Here is a 24124-nt window from a genome sequence, read left to right as displayed (position 1 = left end):
AGCCTTTAAATTTAAATGGATTTTGTTGCACCTGGAAGAAAACACCGTCACGGAGCAGCTTGTCTGAAAATAGAACATGTCTAAGCTGTGCATTACCAACAGTTCATGGTGTGACAACTGCGGTTTTGCTTGATGACATGTGTCTGAGTCTGTGAATTTGCATGAGGAATGCATGCACATACATATATGCTCTAATTATGCAAACAGCTGTCAAATTAATGTTAGCTCTGCCATTATGACATTAATAGACTCTGATGTATCTTATAGGGGATTAGCTTTACTGTATAGATTTTCCTTGTATGTGAATAAGGTTAGGGTTTTTTTTAAAACTTGTATTTGAAGGATCAGAAATTGTACAGTGTAGTGACTGCCAGATTCTAACTGAATACATAATGTTCCCTAGATATATTTTTAACTGAATCTCCAATGAAGATCTTACAATAAAATGAGTTGTGTTTGGGTAAAATAAAAGCTATAATTGATTTTAGCACTAATAGCCATTCATCTTTGAGTTCTCTCAGCAGTCTCTGAATTGTTCAATCTTTTATTTATCTACTTATTTTACATACTTTCAGTGCTTACATCATATTGTTGGATAAGTGTTGAATATGTGACTGTAAAGTGAATGAGGGTAAGAACATATTTTCACTGGTTAGGAAATGATTTACATCACATTACACCCTTTTCAGAATCACTTGTCCATATACAGAATGCATTACAGGAAAAGTAAAGTGGAATAAAACAAAATCCATCTTCCCATATTTCTTTGCTAGCAGTAACTTAACTCAGACATTATTTTCAGAATTTCTGCTGAAAAGACGTAAGAATACTAACTGAAACATGACATTTGTATGAAGAAAATGGAATAATAAAAGAAGCTGGTGAAACAACTTCAGTAGTATGGACGATGTATGTCATTAGTTTTGCTCAGAGTCCAGTAGTGGGTATGGAAAACACAGCAGAGAATGCAGGGCAAATGGTAATACTTGAGAACTTGAATGTATGACAAGGTACTAATATACCAGGCTTAGCAAAAGGAAAATCAAGATAGTAATGTTTTAATAGAAAAATGTGAATTTATTTATAAGCAAACAGGAAGAAAACAGAGATGACAAAGAGTTTATAAATTATATAGTACATATTTGTAGCTTATAGAGTAGAGATGTAGAAAACCACTCATTGTATTAAGTGGAAGAGGTACTGTGTTCTTTTGCAGTAAAGGGCAGTCCTCTTTTTATTTCAGAACAAGAATGTTTAAATAATCTAGTTACACACCTCTGAACTGAAAGAGAACTGCTGAATAAATATAAAGTCAAAAAAGGTAGAACTCACTGCTGAATACACGAAATTTTCTTAAAATAAATATTGCTTTCATTAAGACTAAGTTTGTAATTATTAAACTGTGTGACTAAGACTTAAAAAATCTCTAAATATTTTATAATTTGATTTTGTGACGTCTTTACACTTCCCATGAACGCTTCATATTTTGTATTGCCTTAGCCCAAATGTTATCAGACCCAAATGAAAAAGTGAGTTATTCATGGACACATAAAAGAGGAAGAAACTTCTCTTATGTTTGTTACTTTTCTAATATATGTCTTACAAATTTTGATTTCTTGATTTTTTGTTTTATAAATGTACTAAGCCTTCCTGGAGATGAATGCATGTCACTAAGAGACACACCAAAGCACATCTTGCAGGCAGGACAAGTTGCAGGTTGAAGGTTTTGTGGCTGGGTTTGTGTAGTGTAGCAGTTCCACCCCTGGAAGCCTTGCTTGGTTACAGAAGATGGCTCAATCAGGGTCCACATTTTCCATTACTAGGAGTCTTTCCAAAGTCTAGTATAGTTCTTTTGTGTGTGTAGCCTTGAGACTTTGGGGACTTTTCTCCCTGTAGTTTTCTCCCTGTATTGTTTAGCTCATGTTTGGATAGTTATGTTGGTTAGATTTTTGGGCAGTTGAAGACTACACCTTAATTTAAGGTTGTTATACATTTTCAGATACACTTGAAATGCTACAATGCATATCCTCATGACTTAGCTAATTAAGTTTAGTAAAAACACATATTTTTATAATTAATTTAGATCCTACCTTTTGAGAAATGGTTAAGTATACTGCACACACTAAATTCTTGGCACTTATTTTTGTTGCAACAAGTAAGTTTTCTAAAGCAAATTTTATTTCATTCATTTTACTTACAACAGTCCAAAAACCAACAGTTTTGCTTTACAGGGTTCTATGATGGTCACAGCTAATTGTGGTACAAAACCACAACTTATTTATAATAATAAAATTTAGTTAGGGAGGAGTGAAAGGAAAACAGGAGAAAGAAAGAAAATGAACACAAAACTTTAAGTACAATGTATTGTAAATGTTTCATTGTTTTATCATTTGTATAAACAAACTGCATTTTATATATATGCAGATATACAAAAACTGTGTATGTAGGTCACATACTCTCCACAGTTTGGAGAATTCACTTGAAGTTTTGGAAAATATATCCCACTATAAGTGTGTGTGTGGGGGTGATGCTTCTATATTAGCCAAAATATATTTCAAGAATAATGTCTGGATGGAAATAAATAATCATAGCTTCAAAATAAACTGCTAGGTTAAGGCTGTATCTGGGGAAGGGGTAGAATTCTTGCCTAGTATGTGCAATATCTGTAGTCAGACTTCAGTATAAATAAATAGATATATAAGTAATTAAATTCCCCTTTAAATGAACTGAGTTTATAGTTAATACCTTGTGAACACAGCCTTGGACATTCTTTCCAGGATCTAGAATAAAAGAGATTGCTAAAAAGGGTTTGTTTTTGTTTTTTTTTTATGCAAGGACAAAACATTTGTTATTTCTGCCCAGTTTTACAGTTTATCATAAACACAAAACACATGAGTTGTTTAATTCCTTGTACAATACAAAAGAAGAAAAACATTCTCTTGTCTTAGAACAATTCAGAGCAAACTTCATATGGCATTGATTAGAATATTTTATTTTATCATTAAATTCAACTAATGTTTTTACCTGTTTTCACTTTACTTATGTACTTTAATATGAAGTAAAATAACTATGAGGATTCTGATCTAAAATTAAAAAAAAAACAGTTAATACCAATATTACCATACCATTTTGGAAGACTGAAATATTCTAATCACTTCATAGATCTCTGATTTACGTTGATTAAAATTAATTTTTATTTAATTTTTTATTTTTATATTAATTGCATTTTATTCACTTTGTATCCTAGTTGTAGCCCTCTCCCTTCCCAATCTCACCATCCTTCTCTCCCTCATCTTCTACAATACCCCTCTACAAGTCCACTGATAGGGGAGGTCCTCTTCCCCTTCCATCTGACCTTACCTTATCACATCTCATAAGGACTGGCTGCATTGTCTTCCTCTATGGCCTGGTAAGGCTGCTTCCCCCCTCAGGGGGAGGTGATCAAATACCCAGCCACTGAGTTCCTAGGCATATATCCAAAATGTGATCAAGTCCACAACAAGAATATTTGCTCAACCATGTTTGCAGCAGCTTTATTTGTATTAGCCAGAATCTGGAAACACCCAGATGTCCTCAAATGAGTAACAGATACAGAAATTGTGGTACATTTACACAAAAGAATATTACTCAGCAATTAAAAACAAGGAAATCATGAAATGTGTAAGCAAATGATGAGAACTAGAAAAGATCATCCTAAGTGAGGAATCCCAGAAGCAGAAAGACACATATGGTATATACTCAATTATAAGTGGATATTAGGCATATAATGCATGATAAAAATACTAACATCTGTACAGCTAAAGAAGCTAAGCAAGAAGGAGGACCCTGGGATAAGATCTTCACACAGAAAGGCAAAGGGGAGGGACATTGGAAGAAGGAGAAAACAGGCAACAAGACAGGTGCCTGTCACAGAGGGCCTCTGAAATACTCTACCCATCAGGGTATCAAAGCAGATGCTGAAGTTCATAGGCAACCTTTAGGCAGAGTGCAGGGAATCTTATGAAAGAAGGGGAAGATGAAAGAACCCGAGGGGACAGAAGTTCAACAAGGAGAACAACAACACCAAAAAATCTGGCACAGGAGTCTTTTCTGAGACCGATACTCCAACCAAGGACCATGCATAGAGATTATCTAGAACCCCTGCACAGACGTAACCCATGGCATCTCAGTCTCCAAGTGGGTACCCTAGTAAGGGGAACAGGGACTGTTTCTGACATGAACTCAGCGACCAAAATTAATTTAAATGTGATGAAATGTCAACATTTTCAAAGCAATAACAACACTACCACCACCACAGTCAGTAACAGTATTAGCATCAGCAAGCATCAGGGCAGGTACCTGTTTCTATGAGTGCTTCACTGTAGAGGCCATATAATCTCACAGCCAAGCTCTTCCACTTGTTTCCTATTCCTGTAGAAAACATTCTGGCCTACATTTAAGGAAAACAACAATGTAATTCACAGCTTCAACTTTTGGAAAGAATTAAATTAATTGATTTTTCTTAGTGCTTCTATTACTGAATATTGTTTACATTATACTGAATACCACAACACCTGGCTTCTTTTGCTTCCTTTTCCCTTTATATTCCTCCTACTTTTGTCCTTTAACTATTTCTGTAAAGTCAGAATTAGAAATAGTGTCTAAAGGAATTGTGTGGTTTGTGTGGGCTTTCACAATACCATTTCCATAGAGAAGGGACATTTGAAAAGTAGTAATAGGGATCTTTTCTGAGACTAATACTCCAAACAAAGACCATGAATGGAGATAATAACCCAGAATCCCTGCACAGATGTACCCATGGCAGCTCAGTATCCAAGAGGGTTCCCCAGTAATAAGAACAGGGACCATCTCTGACATGAACTCAGTGGCTGGCTCTTTTATCACCTCCACCTGAGGGGGGTGGGCAGCATTACCATTCCACAGAAGAAGACAATGAAGCCAGTCCTGATAGGACCTGATAGGCTAGGGTCAGATGAAAGGGGAGGAGGACCTCCTCTAAAAATTGGATTGGGGGAGGGGCAAAGGAGAAGAAGAGGGAGGGAGAGTGGGATCTGGACAGGTTTGGAGAGGGGGCTACAGCTGGGATACAAAGTGAATAAACAGTAATTAATAAAAATAAAATAAAAAATAAAAAAGAATATGTTTGAGTTTGAAAGTTACTGATTCCTTGTATCCTCTATTATTGTGATTTGACACTGAGGAAATCCAAACAATCATTAGGTAGTACTACAAAAGCCTATATGCCACAAAATTTGAAAATTTAAAAGAAATGGACAATTTTCTTGATAGATTCCATCTACCAAAATTAAGCCAAGATCAGGTAGAAAGATTGAATAGCCCTATATGCCCCAAGGAAATGGACACAGTCATCAACAGTATCCCTTCCAAAAAAAACCCAGGGTCAGATGGTTTCAACATAGAATTCTACCAGACCTTCAAAGAAGTGCTAACTCCAATTCTCTTCAAACTATTCCACAGAATAGAAACAGAAGGAACGTTACTAAACTCATTCTATGAAGCAATAGTTACCTTGATACGTAAACCGAACAAAGACCCAACAAAAAAAAAAGAGAACTTCAGGCCTATCTCTCTTATGAACATTGATGCAAAAATACTTAATAAAATACTTGCAAACAGAATCCAAGAACAAATAAAGGATATGATTCACCATGACCAAGTAGGCTTAATATCAGGAATGCAGGGGTGGTTCAATATACAGATATTCAACAATGTAATCCAGCATATAAACAAACTTAAGGAGAAAAACCACATGATCATCTCCTTAGATTCTGAAAAAGGATTTTACAATATCCAACACCCATTCATGTTTAAAGTCTTGGAGAGATCAGTGATACAAGGCACATACCTAAAGATAGTAAAGGCAATATACAGCAAGCCTATAGACAACATCAAACTCAATGGAGAGAAACTTAAATCAATTCCACTGAACTCAGGAACAAGGCAAGGCTGCCCCCTCTCTCCATATCTCTTCAACATAGTACTTGAAGTCCTAGCTAGAGCAATAAGACAAGTAAAGGAGACCAAGTAGATATAAATTGGAAAGGAAGAGGTCAAACTTTCACTATTCACAGGTGATTTGAATTGGAAATACACACTTAGACTCAGATTTGGAGTTTTGGTCCCTTATCTGAAAAATTCTTACAATAATGACTATTAAAAGACAGTGAAGGGAGCAGGTATTTTGGATTTGAAGAATAGTTTGTTCTCCCCCACCTGGGTTTCCAAGTTGCCATGAGATGAGTAGGTTTGGTAGACAGTGATTTCCCTACAGTGATATTTAGCTTCACCACGTACACACTCAGAAGGAAGGGAGCCAAATGACCATGGCAAGCCTTCCTGACACTGTAGGTCAAATAAGTCATTTTAAAATAATTTTCTTGGGTATTTTGTCACAGTGACAGAAAAATCAATACACCTAACGATTTCAAAAATATTGAAACCAGAATTTAGTTGTTAAGAACCGATTCCTGAAGACATTTTAATGCCTTGATTTTTGACAGCCTGTCTATACAAATTTGAATAAATCTGAATGTAATTGGGGTCTTTAACCATGATACACTTTGAATCTTAACATTTTGCAATATTTTATTCATGGCAACTATTCCCATTCAACACTGAAAAATTCTTCTATGCACGTTATAAATAAAACCTTTCCTCCATCTATAAGATGTAATGCTATCTTTCAAATCCACAGCATGATGTCATAGGTAATGTATGGATTAATTATCAGGTCATTGGATCATACTGAATTTTTGTAGGAAGATATTTAATGTATATGAATAACTTGTTCATTTTTTAAGGATATTATCCATGAAGTAAATAGCAACCAGTTGTAGCATCTAGAATCACCTATGTTCCAAACCCCTTGACTATCTGTGATGGACTGTCTAGATCAGATTGATATAGGTGGGAAGCAAAACCTTAGTTGTGAATGTTGTAACTTTATGTTTTAGGAGTCCTTTCCTGAATAAAAAGAAGAAAATAAGCTTAGCACAGTCATTCATCCCTTCTTGCTAACTGTGGCATTACATGAACAGTTGCCTCAAATTCTTTCCCTTGTGTCTTCTCCATTATGATGGAAACCATGAACTAAATTAATCCTGCCCCTGAGTTGCTCTTATCAGGTATATTTTACAGTAGCAAGACAAGCAACATTTGTAGGTATTACCATCCACATCTTCAGAGAATAGAAAAAATACAGAGACAAAAAAAAAAATGTAACTTGCCTAATTAGTCACATAAACCGTGGAATAAAACCAAAGCAAGATTGGCTATAGGTTTCACATGTGTTGAATTTTACTTACCAATGCAGCGCTGTGTGTAAGATGTGCCTGTGCTCTGAGGACCTTAAAGACAAAGGTAGACTACAGTTTGATGGTGTAGACAACCCTACTCTAGTTTCAGTGTACTTTACTACACGAATATAACAAAGAAAGCAACGATCCAAAAAGATTGCTTGAGTTCAGAAAAACATGATCAGGAAACCATGTAAATAAATGTCAGTTTGCATGTACTAAAACTTAACAGAGCAGCCCTTTCCCAGAACATTCTCAGGACAGACCAATTTAAACACAATTGCCTGGCACATCTCATAGATTATATCTGGATCATTGCTTTCTTTGTTATATTCGTAGTTTCCTACCATTCAATTTTTACACATTTTACTTGCTTTTAGTCACATCTTAGGTCTGGTTCATCTCTCTTCTTGGTTCCAGGCCCTGTCCTGCCAATCTTTGATCCGACTCCTCCCACTCTCTTCCTTCTCTTCCCCTCTGGACCAGGATGCCACCCCCATTCTCTCCATTGCTCAGCATTGGCTGGTTGTTTTATTGACAATACAGAGAACAAATGGTGGCATGTTTACACAAACTTGAGACAGGTGATGCTTAGAATAAACATCACAATGGAATGTCCAGATTGAAACCAGACAGTGGGGTAGAGAAATCAGCATTTGAATGAACAAGGGTAAATTGTAACATTCCATATGGACATTCACCAAAATTTGAGCAAATGTCCTTGTTGTATGATAGAGCATCTTTTGGGTATGTCCCCAGGAATGCTACTCCTGGATCTCAAGGTAGAGCTATTCCCAGTTTTCTGAGAACCTCCAGACTGATTTCATAGTGGTTGTACAGGTTTGAATTCCCCCAGCAATGGAGCACTGTTCTCTTTTCTCCACCTCTTTGCCAGCATGTTCTGTTAAGTAAAAAGAAGGGCCCAAGGGTGAAAGCAAGAATCCCACTAAGAAGGGGAAATAGAAAAGATAGAGAGGGAACAGTGTAAGAAAGAGAGTTCTGAGGGAAATGAAGGTGGGGATCTGATTGGAGAATGTGGGGAAAGAAGGAGGGAATGCAGAAAGAAGAGAAACATTGGTCTCTGAAATAAGCTGGAGACCTACGACAGGGTATGTTCCTGGGAAGATTTGGGGTGACTCTACTGGATACTCCTACTAGTGGGGGACATAGAGACTGAAGAGGCTACACTCAAACTGGACAGGCCTCCAAGTAGAGGGAGGGGAACACAAACTCACCTACAAAAACTTTGACTCAAAATTTGTACAAGATGGACGGACAGCTTGGTGTTCCTGTGGATCTGCTAGCAAGACGAAAAGGTTCTGTCTCTGACAAGGATTCTTTCGCTTGCTTTTCAATCACTTCCTCCTGGTGGGGCTGCCTGGCCAGGCCACTGTAGCAGAGGGTGTGCTCAGTCCTGATATAACTTGATATGCTGGGAGGGGTAGTTTGGGGGAGCTCCTTTTTTCTAAGGGGGAGTGGCGGGGGCATACAGGGAAAAGGGAAGGTAAGACTGGAAGGAGAGGAGGAGTTATGATTGAGATGTAAAGTGAATAAATAAATTAATTAAAAATATAGTTGAACTCACCATGCCAAATACTGCAGCAGTAATGTAAGTTTGCTTTTTCTGTTTGTGAAGTTTTGTCTTTTACTTTTGGTTAAATTTTTTAAATTTATTATTTATTACAATTTATTCACTTTGTGTCCTGGCTGTAGCTCTACATCATCTTCTCCCAGTCCCATTCTCCCTCCCTCTGTTTCCCTGTGCCTCTCCCCTGGTCCACTGATAAGGAAATACCTCCTCCCCTTCTATATGACTCTAGCCTATAGTTATGTTTTTTTTTTTTTTTATTAGAGATTTAGGAATGTCTCTATTTTTTGTTCAGATGACGTTAGAGTGTGCAAAGCTGCTGCTGCTACTTTTGTGTAACATAATGAGATCATTTCTATAATGAATAAATGTAAATATATCTACACAGACCTTGACATTTGGAAAATTCCAATCAACTTTGGAAAACTACTTCAGCCTATCACATGAAGATTGGTCTCTACATAGGCTCTTACATAGATACTGAAGTAGGTAGAGAACCATTTATTTAAAGGTTAAAAAAAGAATATGAGAAAAAAATCACTAATAAGATGCATGTTAAACAACATTTATTTTTTAAATATAAAAAACAGAAAGCCTAGTCTGAACAGTAGATAAAATTTTGACACATTAAAGTGTTCATGTAAAGGTGTTGAAGACCACTAAAAATACATATGCATCCTGTCTTCCCTGAAATAGTATTTATGGTACCCAAAGCACTGGGTTAACGTGTGTCTATAACTAATGAATATTGATAACTGATACATCTACTGTGTAATATTATTTGTTCATAAAAATATAAAATCCTATCATTTGCAACAATATTAGAGATCTCGTAGGATATTACGATTAGTAGAATGAAATATTAAAATTAGTGATATGAAAGGACAAGTACCACATGATATTACTCACATGTAGAATTTAAAATATTTCATTTTATAAGATATTTGGAAAATGATGGCTTCCAGTGTCTGAGGGCATAGTGTATAGGGAAAGGTTAATAAACATGCACAGTGCTACAGTTAGTCATTAGATGCAGTTTCTTCTGTTGTATGTCGTGTTAGAATGACTAGAATTAACAATCATCAGCTGTATACTTAAGCTCAGTAAAAGGAATGCTCTCATCACAAATAGCACATATTCAAGGTCCAGACGTGGCAATTACCCTAACTTAATCAATATAAAATATATCTGTATAATAATATATCTCATGGTAACCCATCCATATGTAAAATTTATATATGCCAACTTAAATAACATTATAAAACACCATAAAATATGAACAGAAAATAGAAAAATGATTAAGTCAACTTCTACCTTGGAGTAAGTCCCAGGACATAATTGTTAGAGTCCAGTTAATGTACACAACTCAGAACTATTTTTGTGAAACTATCAGAAGAAAGCAGAATTTATAATATTTAATAGAAGCATAATATACACACAAACATATGCATATTTAATGTACATACTTTGGAGTGTTTGTCTCTATGCAAATGCCCATGAATTCTCCAGCACAGTCAAGCACATTCATCAATTACTGTCCTGCTTCCTTGTGCTATGTTTTGTTCATATTTTTTTTTTTCTGTTTTTGGACAGTCTCACTATGTAGCCCTGGTTAGAAAAGAATTCATGATGTCAACAGGCCTCTGCCTCTTGACTTCTGGAATTAAAGGTATATACCTCTAAAACCAGCTTGTTCCTTATTCAGGTCTTTAGATCAGATAATATAAACATCATGACTTTTGTTTAGGTTATGGAGAAACTGAAACCGCTGTGTATTCTTTAAGGTGGTGTAATATTCTGAAGACACCCACTATAGAAAAGTTCTGACTTTTACAAAACTTCAAAATACTGTGTTAACCCAGAACCCCCTGTTATTTTATCTGAAAAGTAAATCATATCAATTAGTCAAAGAATTACCTGTCCTCAAATATACATTGGTGAGATTTTTAAAGTAACAAAATGTTGAAATTCTGTTCATATTCATTATCATTCAGGGTACAGAAAGTAATAAGAACATTTGGCGAAATATTGTTCATCCTCAACAGTGAAAGAAATCCTGCCATTATGGTGTGTTCTTGAAGAATCTGGAGTACATAACACTAGGAGAAATATGACAGTTAAGTGAGACAAAGAATTCGTGATTTCACGTATATGAAGCATTTAAAAATCATCAGACTCATGGGAGCAAAAGAAATGATAATTGCCTCCTCCCAGGAATAGTAGGGAGTGGGTATCATTCCATGAGAACAAAGTTTTATTTAAATCAGATGAATAAATTCTAAAGATTTTTTGTACCTGAAAAGTACATTTAAAATTTTGTTAAATAATATCATTTTAAAGTGTATTTAATGAAAAAAAAAAAGGTAACTGGAGTAGTTTTGATTCAAATCTTGTTATTGAAAGCATCTTAACCAACAGTGCTAAATCTTTACATTTTCAAAGGGTTGTAAGTCAAAGAAATTTTAATTTCACTTATTGTATATATTCATTTACATGGTGACAGTTTGATGCAATTGTCTATTGTACATTGAGAATACTCCTCTTTAAGCTTTCTTTTCTCATTAGTCCTCTTTTTTACCCTAGATAATTTCTATTCTACACCCAGGTTTTGGGCAGTTATTTGATTTTATATATAACATGTAATGATCACATATGAGAGAAAGCATATGTTCTTTAATTTTTAGGTTAGCTCAATTTGCAAATATGATTATCTCCAAACTAACTTGAGTATGTTATGTTTTACGGCTAGAAAATTTCCATGTATATATGGTACACTTTCCTTATCCATTCCTCAGTTTTTAGAGATTTAGTTTGAATCCATAACTTTTCTAACTTAACCATGCTGCAGTAAACATCGATGTGCAAGTATCTCTGAGAAGTCTTTCCTTGGACTAGTGCAGGTAAACATCCAGGAGTGACACAGACATTCATATGGTAGCTTTTGGTTTCCATGGTGTTAAGACTAGTTTATAGTCCTACCAGCAAAGAATAATACCTGTTTTTGTTTGTTTGTTTGTTTGTTTGTTTTTGTCCAAATTTTTATACGCGTGCTTATTTGTTTTCTGAATGACTGCCATTTGGATATGGTTAGATAAAATTCAAATGACTTCAATTTAAAATTCTCTAATAGTCACTGATTTTTTCATGTTTATTGGCTATTTATTGTTGTTTTGTTTTTGTCCTTGTTTAGTTTCTGCTGTTGTTACTGTTGCTTAGTTCTCTGTATAGTTTAGATATAATTCAACTAGTTCAATAGCAAACAAACATTTTGTCCCATTCTGTAGGCTGTGTCTTACTGGAAAAGTGTTTCTTGTGTAGAAGCTTTTTAGTTTCATGAGGACCTGTTCAGTCGTTACAGGCATTACTTTTTAAATAAATGGTGACCTGTTCAGATGTCCCTCCAATGTCTGTAACAAGTTTTTTCTATGTTTTCATCTACTAGTTTCAGTCTTTATAGACTTTCACTAAAGAATTTGATCCTTTTGAACTGGATTTTTTTAACAGGGCAAAATCCAATGACCTAGTCTGGATTCCCTCCCCCTCTTTCTCTCCCTCTCCCTGTCTGTCTCTGTCTCTGTCTCTCTCTCTCTCTTTCTCTCTCCACTCTATTGGTGTATGGGTGCATCTATTTGTTGATGCTATGTGTCTTCCATGACTGCTCTCCACCTTGTGATTTTGAGTCAAGTCTCTCTGAACCTCAGTGGCTTTGATTGACAAGATAGCCAGCAAGCTCCAGGTAGCCTCCTGTCTGAGCTCCCCAGGAGCTTTGACTACAGAAGGTAATAGCTGCACCCACCACTCTACACGAGTGTTGGAGATCATAATTCAGTTATTCTGTTTTCTTCACAAACCTTTTACTGAATGAAGCATTTCCTCAGCCACATTGTTTTATTTCTATATGAGGAAATCTAGGTTTTTGAAACAGGAGCCTTTGAAGGATTTTTTCCCTACTAAAATATTATTTATTATATGGATAGTTAGAATGACTTATATCTACTTTTTATTTTGTTTGTTTTCATAGTCTTGCAAAATGAACTGAAATGTGTTTAATGATATGGGAAATAAAGACTTGTGGGATATTCAGAACCTTTACTGACTCCGAGGACACAAATAACTAAGTACAAGAATTTGAATTTCATGTGTTTTAGAAAAGTGCTATTATGATGAATATGAGTACAGAAGAGAAGACTCAGATAAATTAGCGAGCATGAAAACCATGGAAAGCTCCTTAGATGGTGGTAGAAAGACTGCAAACTGACTCACTATTTAGGAGATTGACTCCTGCTGTAGCTGAAGCACCAGATGGTAACTTGAAGAACGATTCTCAGTGAAAAAACAAAGAACATTTTGCTAAATAGAAAGCCCTGTTTCCAGAGAGCATAGTGAAAGTGTTTTGAGGATGGTGAAGATGGAAAGCTGAGAATGTGGTATCTGTGCTTAAACCACAGGAGCCAGGATTTTCATCAGTCCTGGAAAGCCGTGTGGTGGTTCTGGCAGCACAGGTGAGACTGGAGATCAATACAGCAAATATATACCTCTAAGAGAATGAAATTTCTTTGAAATAAGTATATTTACCAGATCTTCATAAAATGATGCTAGCAAATAAGCATATACGTAATGTATGAACACGTACTATTTATTTCAGGGTGAGTCAATTTACGGTTAAAATATTAAAAGTTTATCAGTGATTAATCTTTGTTTTGAGTTTAATATGATTTAAAAGATTGAAAATTAAATAACATCAAGATGCTGAAAATAAGCTAACACCATTATAAAATTTGTAGCTTATTGAGCAACTTGACAATTTTGTTGCTCTATGCTTCTTCAATGGACATATAACTGCAGTAGAATTAACTATTGATTTTGAAATGTGAAGTGATAGCTAACAGGAGATAAGTTAATGGGTAGAGTTGTATAATACATAGTTGAGTAAATCTCCTTGAACATAAAATATAACAGATTTTATTTAGCACCTTGAAAATACAGAAATAAAAACTATAGTTCTCTGCTTTGGGGTATGATTAATGACCTCTGTCTTTGATGGCATTAAGAAGACAGTGAAAGCTTAGCTAGCAAGATTGCATGCATCATTCAAGGAGGGAGTTGACTTGAATACAATTCACCCAGACACAGCAGGACATCTTTAAAAAAAAAAAACAGCACTGAAATTTCAATAGTCAGATAACTTGTAAATAAAATAATCCACTGTATAATCAATTATTGTCAACTAAAAACTAGAAGAAAGTTATAGGTTTTTTTTTTTTTTTAGTTTTGAGCATAAAAATAATTTATTAGCCAAAAAATGTACACTAATCTAAAAACATAAAAAATAACAAGATTAAAAACCAACAAAACAACAGTTTAATAAAAATCAACCAGAAATTAGTCTGAATTTTTAAAATAATGTTGTATCTTTTAAACATTAGTAAGTAATTTTAAATAAAAAACAAGCAATAGAAAAAAATTTCCACATCAAAAATGTACAGTGCTTGAGGGTACATGAAGCTTTAATCATGTTCTTTTAGTTTCTGATTAATAAACTAGTTTATGAATAATAACATAGTAAATGTTATTTTAGGTGATTATTAAAAATCTGTGCCCTTCAGTTGGCCATCAAGCTCAGCATCTGCTTTGACAGTCTATACTGCAGAGGCTTTCAGAGGCCCTCTGTGGCAGGTTCTGAGGTTGTTTCCTGTTTTCTTCTGGCTTTCAGAGGCCCTCTGTAGCAGGTTCCTAGGTTGTTTCCTGTTTTCTTTTTCTTCTGATGTCCACCCTCTTTGCCTTTCAGAATGGGGATTGAACATTTTAGTTAAGGTCCTCTCTTTTGCTTAGTTTGTTTAGATGTACAGATTTTAGTGGGTTTATTCTATGTTGTATGTTTATATGAGTGAGTATATACCATGTGTGTCTTTTTGCTTCTGGGACAACTCACTCAAATTTCATGATTTCCTTATTTTTCATTGCTGAGTAATACTCCATTGTATAGATGTACCACAATTTCTGCATCCATTCTTCAGTTGAGGGGCATCTGGGCTGTTTCCAGCTTCTGGCTCTTACAAATAAACCTGCTACAAACATGGTTGAGCAAATGTCCTTTTTGTGTACTTGAGCCTTTTTGGGTTTATGCCTAGGAGTGGTATGGCTGGTTCTTGAGGAAGCGCTATTCCTAGTTGTCTGAGAAAGTGCCAAATTGATTTCCAGAGTGGTTGTACCAGTTTACATTCCCACCAGCAGTGGAGAAGGGTTCCCCTTTCTCCACAACCTCTCCAGCATGTGTTGTCCCTTGAGTTTTTGATCTTGGCCATTCTGATGGGTGTAAGGTGAAATCTCAGGGTTGTTTTGATTTGCATTTTCCTAATGGCTAATGAGGTTGAGCATTTCTTTAAGTGCTTCTCTGTCATTCGATATTCCTCTACAGAGAATTCTCTCTTTAGCTCTGTTCCCCATTTTTTAAGAAAAGCTGGAGGGGACGGGAACTCCACAAGGAGAGCAACAGAACAAGATAATTTGAACAAAGGGAACTTCCCAGAAACTCATACTCCAACGAAGGACTATCCGTGGAGATAACCTAGAACCCTGACAATGCAGCCACTTCTGATGAGAACTGATGGACTAAGATCAGAGAGAAGGAGAGGAGGACCTCCCTTATCAGTGGACTTGGGGAGGGGCATGCATGCAGAAAGGGGGGGAGGGTGAGACCGGGAGGGAAGGAGGGAGGGGCTTATGGGGGGATACAGAATGAATGAAGTGTAATTAATAAAAAATAAAATAAAAAAAATATGTGGACCAAGGCCAGAAAAATTACTCAGTAGTTAAGAGCACTGGCTGTTCTTCCAGAAGATATAGGTTCAATCCTCAGCACCTATGTGATAGCTCACAACTATCTGTAACTTCAGTCTCAGAATATTCTGATTTACTGTTCTGGCATTGGTGCTGTGCACAGATATACATGCAAGATAATCACCCATAACCATAAAACGCAATAAAAACCAAACAAATACATTTTTCATAAAATTTTGCCAGAATACCCTCCTAGAATCAAGATAGGTTTGGAGAGAGAGGTTTTCACTTATTTTGCCTCCAGGTCTAAGAGCAGTAAGACAAACTGTGGTTTTTGAATATTAGGTTAGTGAAATTTCCCTAAGTCACAAAAAGTATCATCATAAAAATTTTCAAAAAAAAAAATCTTGTGTTGTCTATGTTTTCAGGAGTCTGAAAATGCAACTGGTGAAACTATGGTCTTATGTTATTGTCAGGTTTCACCCACATTTGGCTTTTAATATTCATACTTTTCTCAAGTTTTTAGTCTTAAAAAACACAAGTGAACCAAACCCTTGGCAGAGTGCAGGGAATCATATGAAAGAAGGGGAGTTAGTATGATATGGAAAGGATAGGAGCTCTGCAAGGACCAAATATATCCGGGCACAGGGTCTTTTCTGAGACTGACACTCAACCAAGGACCATCTATGGATATAACCTAGAACTTCTGCTCGGATGTGGCCCATGGTAGCTCAGTAACCAAGTAGTTTCCCAAAGTAAGGGGAACAAGGACTATTTCTAACAGGATCTCAAGGGCAGGCTCTTTGACCTCCCCCCCCCCCCAGGGGAGGAGCAGTCCTGTTAGGCCACAGAGGAGGACTTTGCAGCCAGCCCTGAAGATACCTGATAAAACAGGGTCAAATGAAAGGGGAGGAGGTCCCCCCTATCAGTGGACTTGGAAAGGGGCAGGGAGGAGACCAGGGTGGGAGTGTGGGGTTGGGGAGGGAATGAGGGAGTGGGATACAGCTGGGACACAGAGTTAACAAAATGTAACTAATAAGAAAAATAAAATAAAATAAAAAACACAAGCGAGAAAATGCCAAGGTAAACCAAATATATGTATCTCAAGTCAATTTAGTTTATATATGTTTATAAACATATGAATTATTAAACACATGCAATCTAACTTATTCCCAGTTTTTGCTGTTGTTTGTTTGTTGTTTTTCCCTAAGTTCCTAGAGATTAAGAACTGGTGGGCCTGATTCAGTAGTCTTTTCTTTCAGTTACTCAAAGTGGCTTTCTCCTGTTATCTAACGTAGGGTCTGTGTTTTTAGATTGCTGCTCAGAATAGCAATGAGAACTTAGTACATGACATATCTGATGGCTGGAGTTATTTTAACTACATTTTCTTAGGTTTTTCTTTTAGCAACAGTTTGAAATATGATTTTATTTTGTTACTTGCAAGAATGTGAAAGTTGGCATGTTCTTTTATCTTTGTCACTTTGAGAATTGTTTAATTAAATGTAGGACTCTAGTAGAATAGAAAAATTACACAACAAAATAATAAATGCAATAGTTTTTATGGGTACTGTGTCTTTAAAATTTCCCATTATAGCTCTGTTTTTCTCTGTATGGAGCTTCTGTCCTCTCCAGGTTCTTCTATCTCCATCTTCTTCCATAAGAATTTCTGCACTCGAATCATATGAAAGAAGGGGAGTTTGATGTGGAAAGGATAGGAGCTCCACAAGGACCAAACATATCTGGGTACAGGGTCTTTTCTGAGATGGACACTCAACCAAAGACCATGAGAGGATAAAACCTAGAACCTCTGCTCGGATGTGACCCGTGATAGCTCAGTAATCAATTGGTTTCCCATAGTAAGGGGAACAAGGACTATTTCTAACAGGAACTCAATGACTGGCTCTTTGACCTCCCCACCTCCCAAGGGAGGAGCAGTACTGTTAGGGCACAGAGGAGGACTTTGCAGCCAGTCCTGAAAATACCTGACAAAACAGAGTCATATGAAAGGGGAGGAGGTCCTCCCCTATCAGTGGACTTGGAAAGGGGCAGGGAGGAGATGAGGGAGGGAGGGTGGGACGGGGGAGGGAATGAGGGATACAGCTGGGATACAGAATTAACAAAATGTAACTGATGAGAAAAATAAAATTAAAAAAAAAAAAAAATATATATATATATATATATATATATATAGCTGCAAAAAAATAAAAAAAAAAAAAAAAGAATTCCTGCACTCTGCCCAAAGTTTGGCTATGAGTCTCAGTATCTCCTTCAATACCATGGTGGGTAGAATCTTTGAGATGGCTTCTGTGGAAGGCTCCTATCCTGTTCCCTGTCTTCTCCTACATCTAATGTTTATCCTGTTTGCCTTTCTGAATGAGGATTAAGTCTCTTCCCTTGGGTCCTCCTTGTTGTTTAGCTTCTTTAGGACTATAGATTTTGTTATATATTTGATTTTAGTGTATAACATAGGCTAAGTATATGGCTAATAGCCACATATGTGTCTTTCTGCTTCTGGATAACCTCAGTCAGGATGATCTTTTCTAGTTCCTACCATTTGCCTGCAAATTTCATGATTTCCCTGTTTTTAATTGCTGAGTAGTATTCCATTGTGTAAATGCACCATACTTTCTGTATCCATTCCTCTCTTGAGGGACATCTGGGTTGTTTCCAGGTTCTGGCTACTACGAATAAACCTGCTACAAACATGGTTGAACAAATGTCCTTATTGAATGGTGGGGCATCTTTTGGGTATATGCCAAAGAGTGGTATAGCTGGATCTTGAGGTAGCACTATTCCTAATTTTCTGAGAAAGCATCAGATTGATTTACAAAGTGGTCGTCCAGGGGGTCCTGATGAGACCAATACTCCAACCATGCATGGAGAGGACTATGCATGGAGAGGACTAGCACCCATGTTTAGAGGAAGCCCATAGGCTGCTCAGTTTTCAAGTGGGCACCCTGGTAAATGGAACAGGGACTGTCTCTGACATGAACTCAGTGGCAGGCTCTTTGATCACCTCCCCCTAGGGGGTGCAGCCTTGCTAGGTCACATAGGAAGATTATGCAGGCAGTCTTGATGAGACCTGTTAGGCTAGGGTCTGATAGAAAGAAAGGAGGTCCTTCCCTTATCAGGGTGCTAGGGAAAGGACATAGAGGGGAGAAGAAGGAGGGAGGATGGGGCTAGGAGGAGATGAGGGAAGGGGCTGCAGTGGGGATACAAAATGAATAAATTATAATGAATAAACATATACATAAAATTAAATTTAAAAAGTTTTGGTGTTAATGTAAGTGGTTGGCAAAAAATAATCTTCAAAGTTTATTTATTGTGTATCTGATAGCAATTCATGGAAATAATTTCAGGTCTGCTTTTGGAATTAAAGTTTTTCTGTGAAGTAAGCAGTTAACAAAGAGCTAAATTTTGTATTTTTAATGATCGTGTCTCATAGCTTTGCTTCTAAAATAAAAATTTTATTATTTGTTTTCATGTGTTAATAATTGTATACAGGATTATATAAATTATATGCATTAATAAAACATAAAACTACTATTTTGTTTGTTATTTCCGTATAGCATATCATATTCATGATATATAATTTACATATGTCTAAGTATTCATATGTGTATTCATATATTTTATACTATATTGTATATGTTTAGAGTATGTAGCATCTGTTAAGTAATTGCTGTGAAGAGCTATATATATTTTGATATTTGGTATGAACTAGGAAATACATTGATATCACTATATATTACATCAGTAATAGAAAACCATATTCTCAATATATTTAATAATTACCTTCTAATGGCTTTTCAAATAAGCTACATAAGAAATATATATATATATTTGGTTGTGAGCCTAGCCTTTAATGGCTGAGCCATAGCCAGAGCAATAAGAAAACTAAAGGAGATCAAAGGGATACAAATCAGAAAGGAAGAGGTCAAAGTGTCACTTTTCGCAGATGATATGATAGTATACATGAGCGACCCCAAAAATTCAACCAGAGAACTCCTTCAGCTGATAAACACCTTCAGCAAAGTGGCAGGATACAAAATCAACTCAAAAAAAATCAGAAGCCATATTGTACACCAAAGACAAAAGGGCCAAGAAAGAAATTAGGGAAACAACACCTTCACAATAGCCACTAATAATATAAAGTACCTTGGGGTGACACTAACCAAACAAGCGAAAGACCTGTTTGAGAAAAACTTCAAGTCTCTGAAGAAAGAAATTGAAGAAGATATCAGAAAATGGAAAGATCTCCCGTGCTCATGGATTGGTAGGATTAACATCATGAAAATGGCCATCCTGCCAAAAGCAATCTTAATTTACTGAGTGGAATAATATCCAGTTGCCTCCATTTTCCATCAAATGATAGAATTTCATTCTGCTTTATGACTGAATAATATTCCATTGCTTACATGTACATATTTTTTATTTATTCTATCTTGACAGTCATCTAGTAGGTCCTATAAATTAACCTTTATGCATGGCAGTACATCCATATACAAGTATCTCTATTATGTGTTAATTTCTTTGGGTGTTTTTTTTTTTATTAGTTACATTTTATTAACTCTGTATCCCAGCTGCATCTGCTACCTCATTCCCTCCTAAACCCTCCCTCCTTCATCTCTTACCTGCCCATTTCCAAATCCACTGATTGGGGAGGACCTCCTCCCCTTTCATCTGATCCTGTTTTATTGGGTATCTTCAGAACTGGCTCCTGTTTATTCCCTTACTATGGGAAACCAGTCGGTTACTGACATACCACGGGCTTCATCCGCTCAGAGGTTCTAGATTTTATCCACACATGGTCCTTGGTTGAGTGCCAGTCTCAGAAAAGACCCCTGTGCCCAGATATATTTGGTCCTTGTGGAGCTCCTATTCTCTCCACATCATACAAACTCCCCCTTCTTTCATATGTTTCCCTGCACTCTGCTGAAGGTTTGGTTATGAGTCTTAGTATCTGCTTTGATACACTGCTAGGTAGAGTCTCTCAGGGGCCCTCTGTAGTAGGCTTCTGTCCTGTTACTTGTTTTCTCCTATGTCCAATGCACCTCTCATGTGTCTTTCTAAGTTAGGATTGATCATCTTATCCCTGGTCCTCTTTCCTGTTTATCTTCTTTAGGTGTATAGATTACATTATGTTTATCATATCTATAGGACTATATGAGTGAGTATATACCATGTGTGTCTTTCTCCTTCTGGGATAGCTCACTCAGAATGATCTTTTCTAGCTCCCACCATTTGCCTGCAAATGTCATGATTTCCTCGTTTTTGATTGCTGAGTAGTATACCATGGTGTAAAAATACCACAATTTCTGTATCCATTCCTCCGTTGAGGGACATCTGGGTTGTTTTCAGGTTCTGGCTATTACAAATAAAGCTGCTACAAACATGGTTGAGCAAATATTCTTGTTGTGTACTTGAGCAAATTTTGGGTATATGCATAGGAGTAGAATAGCTGGGTCTTGAGGAAGTGATATTCCTAGTTGTCTGAGAAAGGGCCAGATTGACTTCCAAAGTGGTTGTACCAGTTTACCTTCCCATCAGCAATGGAGGAGAGTTCCCCTTTCTCCACAATCTCTCCAGCATGTGTTGTCACTAGAGTTCTTCCTCTTAGCCGTTCTGATGGGTGTAAGGTCAAATCTCAGGGTTGTTTTAAACTATAATGAGACCTCTTTTTTCCTGTCTTGCAACTTTCATTTCAGTCTTATGAACTTTTTGCTGTCGTTGTGTTAACATATTTATTCAGATCTTACATTAAAATTTCATAGCATAAATAAATTTTAAGAGTGAATTATCTCCTTTGTATTAAATCATGATTCAATCTATGATAGTCTTTTTAAGATGCCTTTGGGAGGAGAAGTGCATCAAAAGTGGCATTCAGTTCCTCCCTCTGCTTGTGGATGAGACTAGCCACACAGAATGCTTCGCTGTTCTATATGAGCAAAGCCAAAACTGCACTGAGTTATTTTGGTTGATCAAGGTCTCATCATTACTGAAATCCTTTATTATTTTTGGTATCATTACTTTCTATAATACTGATGTTTTTTATAGCTTTAATTTGGGCAACTGTTAGGAATCATTATGTTTGTAAAGCTAAGATAGTCAAAGAGATAAGAAACCAAATTAAGAAACTTTTGAATTAAAGTGATAACTACATTTCTGTTAACAAAATTAAGTATAATGAAAATATAGTTCACAAAATTATCCTTCGGAAAACAAATTTGATTAGGTCACTTTGCAGAACAAAATGCAGTGATTCTCTATTGCGTATAGTAGATGTCTACATGAACTTAAAACTTTTCATGTAGTCATACCAATAAGCAGTGCTGAACAGGTCATTTGATTACATGGATATAGAGAGGCAGTTAAGTTAGTCATATGTTAATTGTAAAACTATACCTTACATAATATTTTAGTGTAGAAATATTTACAAGGTAAATCAAATAAAATTAAAATCCATTTTCATCCACTACCTAGACCGATTCCATCTTTTTGAACTTTTTCTGCCGTTCTGCTTGTTTAGGCAAACAAGGGTTTATAAAACACGTCACCCATCAACAGCCTACAACTCAAATCCACCGTAGCTGCCTCTTTTTGTAAGTATTTTTTTTCTATTTAAAATTACTTTTATTTACAATTTATTCACTTTGTATCCCACTTGTAGTGCCCTTCCTCATATCCTCCCTGTCCAACCCTTCCTCTCTCTTCCTTCCCTATCTTGCTTCCCTAGTCCACTGATAGGGAAGTCCTCCTTCTCTACAGTCTGACCCTATCCTACCAGGTCCCATCAGGATTTCCTGGATCCTCTTCTTTTGTGGGCTGGCTAGGAGAAGTGATCAAGGAGCAGGCAAGCGATTTCATGTCAGAGATATAACAGAGACTAGTATTAACCTGTTATTTATAGCTGATTTCCGTTAGTACACAGCAGTACTAACAGAACACATAGCCCATAGAACTCAGATTTATTTTCTACGGAGTAGTTCTGTACTTTGGTGTACCAGCTCTCATAGGCTATTTTCATGTTAACTCACAGCTATAGCTTTAAGACATGTTTCCACTTCTCTGGAATTATTTCAAGGATCTGTTCTGTTAAATTTCCACAGATTCCTCATTTTGAAAATCAGGTTTATTTTCCTGGGTACATACATATGCCATCTGGCTGAAGAAACAAATATAAATGCTAGAAATCTGACTTCAAGCAGAGATGGGAGGAGATGCACAAGAATAGCTAATAATGGTACTATGCAGGTGGAGCAGCTGAGAATTCATGAAATCGCTCTGCTGCATCACAGTGTCTGCATCCACATAGTTACTTTGAGCTCTTAACTACCTGAAAAAAAATGCCTCATAAGGCACAGAAAAAAAAAGTCTTGAGTGTATTCCTAAAATTGAATATAAATGTGGGTCCTAGGAAATAAATACCCAAACTTCCATACAGCAATCAGAAAACATATGTTTATGACTTAAATATCAGTTAAGGTTCCTATCATTTTATAAAATAAGTGAAACACATCCACACTCCCACGTTTTGCTGAAGCTGGTGTTGCTCTCACTTAATTTAGAAATAGAATAAAATCTTTCAGGTTTTAATTTCTCTATTAACTATAATTTACAAAACTTAAAGAGAGTCATTAACAATACTAACAACACATAAGAATATTTGTCAGACATATTTTGCCACAAAATTAAATTGTGTTTGTAAAAATTCACACTAACTGCAAATTACAAAAGACATTAGCTAGTTCTAGTCTCTGTAACTGGCGAACATTACATTTGGCAACGATATTATGGTTGTTTATAATATGTGCATGTTTGTTCAAATGGGCTAGTAAAAAGAACAAAAAATATTATGCATTATTGCAAGAAAGATAATGTATGGAACAGAAATTACTACAATCTAAAAATACTTGATAGCTCAGAAGAGAAACTAAATATATATACCATATATATATATATATATATATATATATATATATATATGCCATATTATATATACTGTCTGCTTTGTAGGCTATATAATTTTCCAAATACTCATTTCTGATATAGGAATAACCAGAGGTGATTTGGAAAACAGTGTATAGAATGGACACATTCAAATACAACATTGTAAAATAAAATTGATGATATCCTGCAGTTAGCTAAACATTACATAGATTCACAGTGTCAATGGTCCTCTATATCCACATGTTGCCATGACTAACTTTGATATTAATTCAAATTTTTTATTATTTGACTGAGAAGCGAATTGATCACCTTTTCATCAAACATTGTGTTCAGATTCAAAGCTTGTTTGAAGGGATCTAGAGGAGAAATGCCATGTCCCAGTTTTCCCAAATATTGTCAAGCTAAAATAGATTCCTCAAGCTAAAACAGAGCACTGGACAAGTGACTTTCAGACCTCCTGAATATGTAAGATGATCACAATAATCGGAAT

The sequence above is a fragment of the Psammomys obesus genome, unplaced genomic scaffold, assembly GCF_907164565.1.
Source record: "Psammomys obesus unplaced genomic scaffold, mPsaObe1.curated_primary_1811, whole genome shotgun sequence".
In the NCBI taxonomy this organism is placed as follows: Eukaryota; Metazoa; Chordata; class Mammalia; order Rodentia; family Muridae; genus Psammomys; species Psammomys obesus.
The sequence above is the reverse complement of the archived record's forward strand: the minus strand, read 5'-3'. Positions refer to the sequence as shown.